This window comes from Pleuronectes platessa, chromosome 16 (assembly GCF_947347685.1).
Source record: "Pleuronectes platessa chromosome 16, fPlePla1.1, whole genome shotgun sequence".
Taxonomy (NCBI): Eukaryota; Metazoa; Chordata; class Actinopteri; order Pleuronectiformes; family Pleuronectidae; genus Pleuronectes; species Pleuronectes platessa.
In genome coordinates this window covers 11,071,929-11,082,584 of record NC_070641.1, presented here as the reverse complement: position 1 = coordinate 11,082,584, position 10,656 = coordinate 11,071,929, and positions in this window count along the sequence as shown.

The following is a 10,656-nucleotide window of genomic DNA, read 5'->3' as shown; positions in this document are numbered from 1 at the left end:
GACAGTCTATGACAGTGACCGCTGCCCTAGAAATCTATGGGTACGTATCCCCCCCCCCCGCCCCCGCCCAGACCACAGCTATGTAACCTCGACTTGACAAGAACACGTTGACACTGAGTCCTGCACTCGGGCGTGCGAACCTGCTAAATGCCAATCGAAAGTTTCCTCCCCGCCTTCTAACTGAAGCGTTAAGATGGATCGTATTTCCTTATCGCTCTTTGTCATCTGTTCTGTGCACAGGCCCAGTATGTCCCACAGAGCTAATCCTTGTTATTACCGTCGAGAAATAGTTCTGAATAAAGAGAAATGTCGGCCGTCTTCATTTCTGACATACCTGCTGAGGTTTTGCTTTGTTCTGACACTGTGGTGTTCTCATTGGTTGACCCTCAGAGCGTCGACCTGAGTAACTTGTTTGCTCTGATGGTTGTTGTTTTCCCCTCTGTTTCACTTCCTGCTGAGTTTCCTGTCAATGTCACTTTACAACAGGTGATGTCAGAAAACTCACAGTCAGTGCAGAGAAAACGTGAGTAGTCCAATTAGAGGTTGTTAAAACGCCTCGATATTTTTCAAGTGATCGCACGATACAATAGCTGGTTTAATGTTTGTTTGTTTTTATGCATAAATACCCTGTCAGTGATTAAAACAACAAATAGGGCTGTCAATTTCTAAACAGAAGAAATGTCACATCACAGGCTAAACTCTCACACCTCGGCCAAGGCCCCACAGTCCAAACTGCACACAGGTATAGATCAGTCCCCTAAATAAGACAGATTTTTGCCTTTTTTCACGCTCACAACAAACAAACATAAGGACTGTGGCAACATCATCTCTTCCTTTGAGGAGGTAATTGTTGCTTCATGAGATCTCTTCTTTTTTCTCTTCTCGTTTACACATACAGGAGCCGGAGGAGATTTAGTGTCCTGCTCAAATCTCTGCTGACAGGCCTGTTGTGATTGTATCACCCTTGCATGGCGTGGCAGATATGATTCATTTATGATAATGTTGTGCCACATGCAGCAGCGGATAAAAGCTAAGGTCAAAAAGGATACTGGCTCATAAAAATAGCAATCAATGAGAGAAAAGTATATTCTCTTCTTAAGATATTAAGATATTACTTTTTGGCCACCTTTGCACCTGAAAAAGTTATTCTTTACTGCAGATCAAGTAACTTCTTCTGCAGTCTTGTATGAGCCTATATGATGCATTTTAATATTTTTTTTGCAAAGAGCATCTGGGTCTTATCACGTCTCAACATCATTTCCTTCACATTAAATGACCGCGATCAGGAGCCAAGTCCCTCAAGTGTGGGAATGGATGGTAAATGGTTCCAATGAGCTACGTGCTTATCACAGATCCCTCCCTGTTGTGTCACGGGAGCTTCTCCTATCTTCCTTTTCTTGTATCAACGGGCCTAATGCTGTTGTCTGTTAAAGTGATAAGAGGGCGAGTTAGAGGCTAAGGTACAGTTCGGCCGAGATAGAACGCGGTCACTGTGACATGCTGGAAATGTTCTCAGACATCCCTCTGGTCGACAGCCTTTGAATCCATCTTGCAGTTATGAGACGACAGAGCAAAGGGCAAAAGGAAAGCTCTGGGAAACGTGCCGCGTTGCACGATCCTCCGGGATCAGCAGAGGTCCTTCAACATAAGCGAAGCATTCAGCCATATCTGGGGCAAACATTTCTGCTGACAGTTTATCATACTTGGCAATTATTACGTAAGAACTTTTTGGCCTATAATTTGGGCTTTGGAGAGGAGACGTCTTGTGGAGGCAGCAGATAACGCAGTCAGGAGGAGGAGATGAGCCCAAAACACATGATTATTAGCTGCTGGTTATACAAGACAACCTTTTTCCGTGACTTGGCCAACCCGAGAAATTAAGTTGAATTCTGGGAGTGACAGGCATGTCGGGAAGGCCATGGCATTAACAGCCTAATAAGGTCATTAAACCGAGCTGATGGGCCAGTTTGACTCTCCCTCACATTCCAGCAGCTCTCAGTTTCTGTCAGTCGTGCTGCCGTGAACTCACCTTCGCATTCCTTCCTTGTTTATGGCTCATTTGGACGGTCACAGGATTAGTGTGTCTGAATGTTTGGGCGGTGCTCATTGCCCTTCACGCCCTTATTTACAGTTAGAACAGCACCTATGTAGCTACAGTACATAGCTCCGCTAAAGCCAAACAATCCGACGTATGTTCACATCATGGGCTGTACATTATTTCTTGAGAAATTACAAAAATCCTGCAATATTTAAATTCCTGGATCCATCAACATGACTGGATTTGCACTTCACATTTATGGCCTCTTCCCTGACTCATGGCCCATCCCTCCACCATGTTGGGTGCAAAATGGTTCAGGAGTGTTTGTGTAAGCCAGCTGGGAAACAAATGTATAATTTCCCTGACAGAAGCAATAAACGATAGCAGTTGTTCTTTAGTCTGACTTATGAAGTGCCCTTGTCTTTGTAGGAATCAGAAGGATCATATCATTTCTAACAATGTATATTTTACAATATTTGAATTGTAACAAAGGGCTTCATCAATGCTCACAGATCATTGTAATGCTTCATAGATAAATAATTAGACAAATACTTCGGGTGGGAGTCAAACCCTTGCTTGATTTAAGTAAAAATCGGATCACAATAAATCTGAGAGGTCATGAGATTGTTGGACGAAGAAGAAAGAAATGGACAAATAAGAAAAAAACTGTTTAGAACCTTCCTTTCATCTTTTCTTTTATTGTGACACATTGGTGGATTTAAACCTTTTGTAATGATTTAAATGAAATCATGTGAGAAGTTTTGAGGGGAGCTGATAACAAGTCAGACGTCCAAAACCAAAACATCTGACCCCAACCACAGGTCCCATGCCAAGAGGCTGGGAGGCACTGGTTTATCCTGCAACACAGTTTTATTAAGACTATGTTTGCTATGTAAAAGCACCCAATTACTGAATTTGTGTGAAATTATCCAAAGTGAAATATTTCCCACTGAAATGATGTGGGATCGAAAGTATGAAGTTGCAGAAATATCTTCAGTAAGGATCTGATTCTTCATCGAGTTTGTAACAACATACATAATTAGTTTTTATCAGCTGAATAAAATGCCAGGCAAAGGAGGTTATGGTGGAGGCCTGATCATGTGTGCGCTTCTTCTGATGACATCATGACACTGGCTGTGTTCTTCTGAGAAAATCATTTCAGAAGAGAAAAGCCTTTTTCCCTGGGAGTTTCAGTGCATAAAAGCACAGAGGAAACGCTCCTCGGAGCCTCGTCCATGTGAGCTTTGACTCGGTTTAATTCGTGACCGTCATGGCTGTCTGAGTCTTTCAGTAAACTGGGCCGGATCTTACGACGGAGCTGTCTCTGAGGTCTTTGATCAGCGCTTCACATCACATACTGCAACGGACATGCGCTGCTCTCCTCATTAAGGTTACTGCCCAGTCAAAAGTGAAGTTACATCAAAGGTGCTGGAAGAGTTTCAGAGGAGAAAGACGTCAAAGTAGGTTAAGAGAAAGTCATACTTTCATCAAACTTAAAATAATACTAACAATCTATTCTTCCATCTATTATTATAATTTAGTTTAACAGATTTTTTTATTTTATGTATTTTTTATCTTTTTGTGTGTGTGTGTGTATGTATAGACAGACTTATCTATGTTTAGTTGCAATTTTTGAAGCACACTTTTCATTATTTAAAACTCTAATCTGTTAATGTTGCATTTTGTGTTGACCTTTTAATTTAGTATGTTTTATTTTGACTATAGAAAGCGATTTGTACTGATTTGAAAAGCGCACTGTAAATACAATACTTATTATTAATAACCTCTGCCAAGGAGGTTATGTGTTCACCCCTGTTCATGTTTGTATATGTTTATCAGCAGGATTGAACCAAAAGCTTCTGAATAAATTATATGGCAGAAGAATGAGACACGGGCCCAGAAATAAACCATTAAAGGGTAGATCTAGGATTATTATTTTGTAACAGTGCGAGATAGGATAGGTTTCTTTTCACCAATTTCTCAGGGAACAATTCCTGGATCTTAGTGCATGAATATTTGTATTTCTAATATATAGAGCAGTGGTCTTCAACAGGGGGTCCGCGACCCCTAGGGGGTCCGCGGGGGTACTGCAGGGGGTCGCAACATTTTTGGAGGATAAGACAATTTTTTTTTTTTTTTTTCCACATTTTTTCCCCCCCACATAATTCATGTCTTCAGAACCAGAATTGTATATATTGTCTTTAGATACACATTGACATGAATCCAACATATTGTAGCGAACGGATAAATTGAGGCAGAAGAGGTTATCTTTCAGTCAGCAATGCACACATTCAGCTACACACAGGAGCTCTCTCAAGCTGGGCACCGGTTCACAGCACAGGCACTAGCCAAACAGATCGCGTTTATGCTCACGTCTAAAGAGCGCGAAAATCAAAAATAAAAGATGGCGGACCAAACTCCGTAGATGGTCGTATTTGTACCTAAAAGTTGTTTGATTGACCTTTTTTGCTTAGTTTTTTTTTTTATTTACTGAGAAATAGACGCTGTACAATGTAAAAAAAAACATTACTGTAACTGAAAAATAAGTCTGAGAGGATTTGCCAGGTGTCTGAGCCACCTTTCTAATGTTAGCATGCTACTACCCACAAGGGTAGTATTGAATGCACAATAACAGGGTAGCTATGTTTATACATGGCACTAGGCCCAGAATAATATAAACACTATTTTATGCAATTTATATAGTAGGGGGTCCCTGCTCCATCTCGCCATCAGTTTGGGGGACCTTGGCCTGAAAGGCCATGGCGGAGGTATATGTTTAATTATTTTTCACGAGATTTATATTCTGAAATGTTTATTTCCTTTATGTGATTTGCTGGAAAAGGCTCCATCCTAAAATATAAACAATATATAAAATCGTTGATCAAAGAACTTCCCTATTTAAAGTTTGTTTTTGTAAAGATTCCCTGTGATATGTCACATAAGGTGTCTGCTCACAATCAAGATTGCTCATGTTTAAAAAAAATAAAGTAAATGAGGTCCTGAGGTTGTTTTTCATTAAACCAATAATCACGATATACAGTTACCAAAGTACTTCCAGTCCTGCCACTGGTTTCACGCAGATGTGGCAGCAGATTCCGCCGGCCGGGGCTTGCGTCAGCAGGGAGATTCCATGAGATTCAGCATCTGGGTGCTGCATTCTTCCCGACCCTACGCATACACATCGCAACGCTCACGAGACGCAGACGGACAGAGACGTTTCCTGTCCCCTCTGGCGAGAGTGAGGGGTGTGAGAAACATGGTCACTGAGCTCAGAGTTATGTCCAGGGAGGCGAGTGGTGGCAAAGAATACCAAATAACATCCATCCCACAGTGACGATGGTCCCCTCTCCAGCACACACTTCACTCAACGGGCGACGAAGAGACAAAGGAGCAATTCAGTGTCTGTTAACACAAGAGGCCCTGTCTATGATAAATGCAAAGCTATGAATGAAGATGCGTAAGATTTGTGACCAAACTCCGCTTTCAACTTCAGAAAAGTCACATAATTTGGACATTAATGTGGACGTATCTTAAACCCAACACACCAAATACAAGAATACAAGACACCATTTGGATTCCCAGACAAATCACTTGAGCTAACAAGGAAGATTATGCTGAAAACCAACAGATGGCTCTAACCAGTGCCTTTATTTGTGGGGTTTCAGGGTTTTGGAATTAGAGGAGGGCCAGTCAGGGGCGGGTGTCCCGTCAAAGCGGGGACACGCCCTCGGCGAGGCCACAGACATCGTCCTGGAGGGCGTCTAACTCGGAGTCTGAATCCCTGCCAGAGTGTTTTATGTTCCCATTCAGCGTGAGGAAGGAGCTGCAGACCACCGAAAGCTGGAAACTTTCCAACCCTTTAAATATTATTTAAAGGGCAATTTATCTTACATTTAGAATTTCCGCTGCTGGTTGGGATGTGCTTCTAAAATCCTTCACAAGATTATGAAACAGAACGGAAGGTAAAATGTTCACTTCTGTTAAAAAAGCCAGAATAAATTCCTTCCTGGGGGAAATGAGCATGTTTAGAAAAGTGTGATTGATTGGTGGCTTTTGGTCACTTGTCTGATTTGTGATGCGATCAGCTGAAAAGAGTGGGGGGAGTAAAGAAAGCAGTTTTAACATAGAGACCTGGGGGGAAGCATGAATAAGTGGCTGTCAGCGTGAGCTATAAGTCAGAGCTGGGATTGCTAAGCTGGCGAAAACACAGACACACACATGTACGGGCATTGGCTCTTAGGTTTAGGTGTCTCTCTGGGAGGTCTCGTAGAGGGCAAAGAACGAGAGGAAGTGGGAACAGAAAACAAAATTATGAGAAGGAAGGAGACGCCAGACTCAGGTTCATGGGGGACTCAGGCTGCCCGCTGGACTCAGGATGGAGAAGTATTTGTTTGTATGAGTGAGATACAAAACACAAGAAAACAGTGGTAGCTCACTGGGGCACAGCCAGTACAACCAATTGAGATGAAAGATAACTGGGGAAGGGAAGGCCCTGAGCCTCCTCATCATCACTTCACCTCTCTGAAACTCTGCAGGAAATTGAGAAAATAGGTTTATGAGGTATTGTTTTATTTCTCTCCTTCATTGAAGTTGGTTGGGTTTCCTGGTCCCCAGGGGATGATACCTAAAGATTCTGGTCCCCATAACCTTCTCCCACCACTGCCCCAGTTAGGCTATGACCAACACTTTGATCCATGTCAATGTGTATCCAAACTTTTTGGTTGGATTTCCATAAAACTTGCTGTGGACCCCTGCTGCTACCATGAGGCTGAAGTTCTCCACATAAACAGAAGAACTACAATCATTTCATGAGCTGAGAGCAATGAAATCCACACAATAAATCAGGTTGAACCATTTACATTGAGACACTTGACCTAGATGTCCTTATACTCATAAATCCTTTTGACCTCTATAACCCCCCATAGGCCAATAAATGTGAAATCTTCAGCCAGACTTTTAAACCCAAATTGTACATATGTGTTTCGTCTAGTCTGACTTTTTCATATTGTGGAATGTGATAAAAAATTATTTATAAGTTTGGGTGAACTACTTTGAAATAAGTTGACTTCTTAACAGATCGTTGTCAGCTATAGAAAATAGAAAGGACCAAATTAATCTCATATATAAAAGCACAAACTAAGCTAACTCGCTACTCTTCCTGTAAGCACATGACTAATTATATTGATTGCTTTTTTTTTTCTTGCATTACACAGAGCATCTGTTCACAATATGAATAAAGGAGGTGTGAAGTTTGCATCAAAGAAGGAGCAAATCGATTTTGTTTGACCTTTGACCCTCACCTCCCTCCTCATGCAAGTCACAAAAGGCAACCGAGCTGATCACATAAAGACAAAAAAACACACATCATGCATATGTATAGACACACGCACACTCACACACACACACAAAACTCTTGGTGCAAACTGGCCGGACGAGCATTTTGAATGAATTCCCAGTGGCGCGCTCGGCTGTTACGCCCAAAGCTGCGGCCCCTGAGCTCATGGAACCGGACCGTGTACGGTTTTCACCTCACATCATCTTGACCGTCGCGTCTTTTATGAGGTGACTTGTGATTTTTCTCTGTCTCTCACCTCATTTGAAGTCGAGACCTTCCCATAAACCAAAACCACAGAGCCTCCCCCGATGGCCTTGAGGTGGGATGGAAAAAAGGACGAGGCCGATTTTGACGCAGCAACACTTTCGAGTCGTCTGTGTGTTTTATTTGATTATAACTTTATAATGTATTTTCCCTGTTTCTGGGCTCATGGTCAGAGGATGGTAGAAGTTGGCATGGTGATGACGGGGAGTGTGTGCGCGTCCCTAATGCAGCAGCTTGTTGCGCTGTTACCGCGGCGACGCAAACAAACAGGGATAGCTGAAGCAGCGCGGCTCAGCAGGTAATCATTAGCGGCGAGCCGACCTTTGACCCCTGTCGTGCCTCATATGACATATGGTTGCATCTTCCTGCTGTTGCTGGAGTAACTGGTCCGTGACTGTGTTTGGTGACCAGTCAGGTTTGCTTTATTCAGGCTGGACACTCACGAGTAGCTTTTAGGCAGAAGAAGCACATTTTTTTATTTGTCAATATTTCCCCAAAAGTATCACGTGTCAATCTGTCATGTCCAATAACTGTGTGGGGGAAATATTTCCTATTCGACAAACCCCCATGTTTAAAAAATAATCAGGAAATTCCCCTTGGCCATGAAAAATATAGAAATGTAAGTAAATGATTGTTGCAGATTTTCCTCAAAGACATTCATCATGAGTCAAATTCTTGTTTACCGTTCTTACTTTCGAGGTGTTGGCTTTACTCAGGGATTTTCTGCAAAGCCCCACAAGTTATTTCATTGACTTAAGTCTCCTTTTCAATTAGTCTTTGTTTCTAGACTTGTTTTTTTCTGCCGCTGGCATTTCTGCAAGATTAACACCACCCCATTTCTTAATACTCACCACCCCACCTCTCCCCGCTTCCTATGTTCGCTCGCCAATCCAAATACATTTCTTCCATTACTTTCCTGAGTCAGACATTCCAATTGGATTTCTCCGCTTCCCCATTTCCTCTGTTTCCTTCTCTCGTCTTTCTTCTGCACCCGCTGGCACGTCTTCTTTCGCTCTCCCTTCATATTCTTCCAGCCCTCGCCGACTGGTTTAAAGTTTATCTGAGCATCTCAGAGAGAAGTGAAAAGCCAAATTCACTCCTCCATTTTCCTTATCTTGAGTTGCTGGGAATTTCAGCTAATTATGGCCAGACTGCAGTGGGCTTTTTCTCTTTTTTTTACAACTTTATTTTACCGTGTCATCAAGCCCCAACTGACATAACAGTAGTTTGTTTTGGCAACCGACGCACACACAGATAAGCGTTTGACGGATGGCGACGGGTGTTAGGCAGAATTTCTCATCCGGTCCAAGAAGGTGTCTGGTATTTAAATTCCCCCAAAGTTGTATTTAATCCCCTTTGATGTTATCTGAATAATGCAAGTGTTGTTCAGCACAAAGCCTGTACAGTGAATTGAGCTGTGAAAGGGTTTATGTGTCTGTTGCTGGATTAATGAGACAATGATGGGGCTGTGAGGGGGGGGGTAGAGACCGGAGACAGAAGCAACAGCTGAGAAAGCCCTCAGCCTTTCGGTTTCTAAGTTGGTCCGTCTGTGCTGGGTGTCTGTCCGTGGTTAAGCCTGGCTGCATCTGTTGATGCCCACACCCCAACGGCCTTTAGTGCGGTGTAATACCTAAGTATGCATGGAGCTATTTAAGCCAATCTAGATTTCTTGCGTGTGACTAATGCTTTTTGGCTCATGTGAATGCATCTGCTGTATTTTGTTTTCGTCTGACAACAAGTCTTGTCTGTTTGTTGTTCACGTTTATGCAGTTGTTTGTTTCTGCCGCCTGAAGGAAGAGATCACTTTACCGCAATTACTGCCTTCACGTGCAAAGAGCGTCTCGCAGACGTGTGCAGAGCTGTAGTTATGAATTCCTCCGGGTTCTGGGAGGTCACATTGCCAGAGAGTGAGGCAGGATGTGGCAGAACGTCAGCTCAGCTGCCTCTACCTGCAGTTCAGCTTTCATCTACTCTCAGGTCTCATCCCTCTCTTCCTGTGCTGCTGTTCTGCACCAGCCCACACAGTGCGGGCTGACAGACGACAAATCAGCCGCTGCAACCGAGAGGGGAAAAAACAGTCTGCAAAGGCCAAATTCATATTTGTGGCCCAAAAAACTAAAAAAAAAACGTATACTTCACACTCAAGCTTTCCACTGCAATCAGTGGGTCTGCCTTTTAAACACAAGCATTCCCAGTGCCCTACTTTGTCTTTCCTCAGGGTTTCTCATCTGGCGCATTCATCCAGAGCATCATGTCAGCTTTTCCCATCGGTTTTCTGGTCAGGAAATATGAACCAAAACCAGCTGTTTGAATATAATTAACATCCAGAAGTGTCGTCCCATTTGAAAAAATTAGGCCTCTGAAGAGGAGGCTGAGGTTGCTCCTCCTGACTGCAGCACCGGGGCTGTCAAAGAGGGGCTGTTGTTTCTGGATGATTTGTGGCAGAGATGCAAACAGAGGGGAACCGTGTCTTTGTGTGTGTGTGTGTGTGTGTGTGTGTGTGTGTGAGCCTGGAGGGACACATTTGACGAATGAAGCTCCACCGAGACTGAGAGGAGTCGAGAAACATGTCCGCTCACTCACCTGAGACGACCTCTTGCAACACACAGTTCACAGCAACAACAGTGTGCTGCGAGTTTTGAGAAACCTGCAGAGTAATTATTAGGTACAGAAATATTGACTGTTTCTCAGAGACACTGTTATTAACTTAACACTGGTATGTTCTGCAAATGTCCTACTTAGTTGAAGAGGTCAAGAGAAAGTCAAACTACAGGAGGTCTGTTCTAGTCAATCCACTTAGGGTTAGACTTTTTCTCCCTTTTATTAAATATTTTTTCCCCTAAATGTTCTTAACATACTGTCAATCATTTTACCAGTAGACTATTTTAATAAACTGAAATTCTAGATTTTTTCAGTAAAAAAGTTTATCCAGAATTTGGAGTGCATACCTTCACAACGCCCAACAGTCCCCTTATGAAACCACATTTAGATTCACTAGATCCAGATTTGTATTTGGATC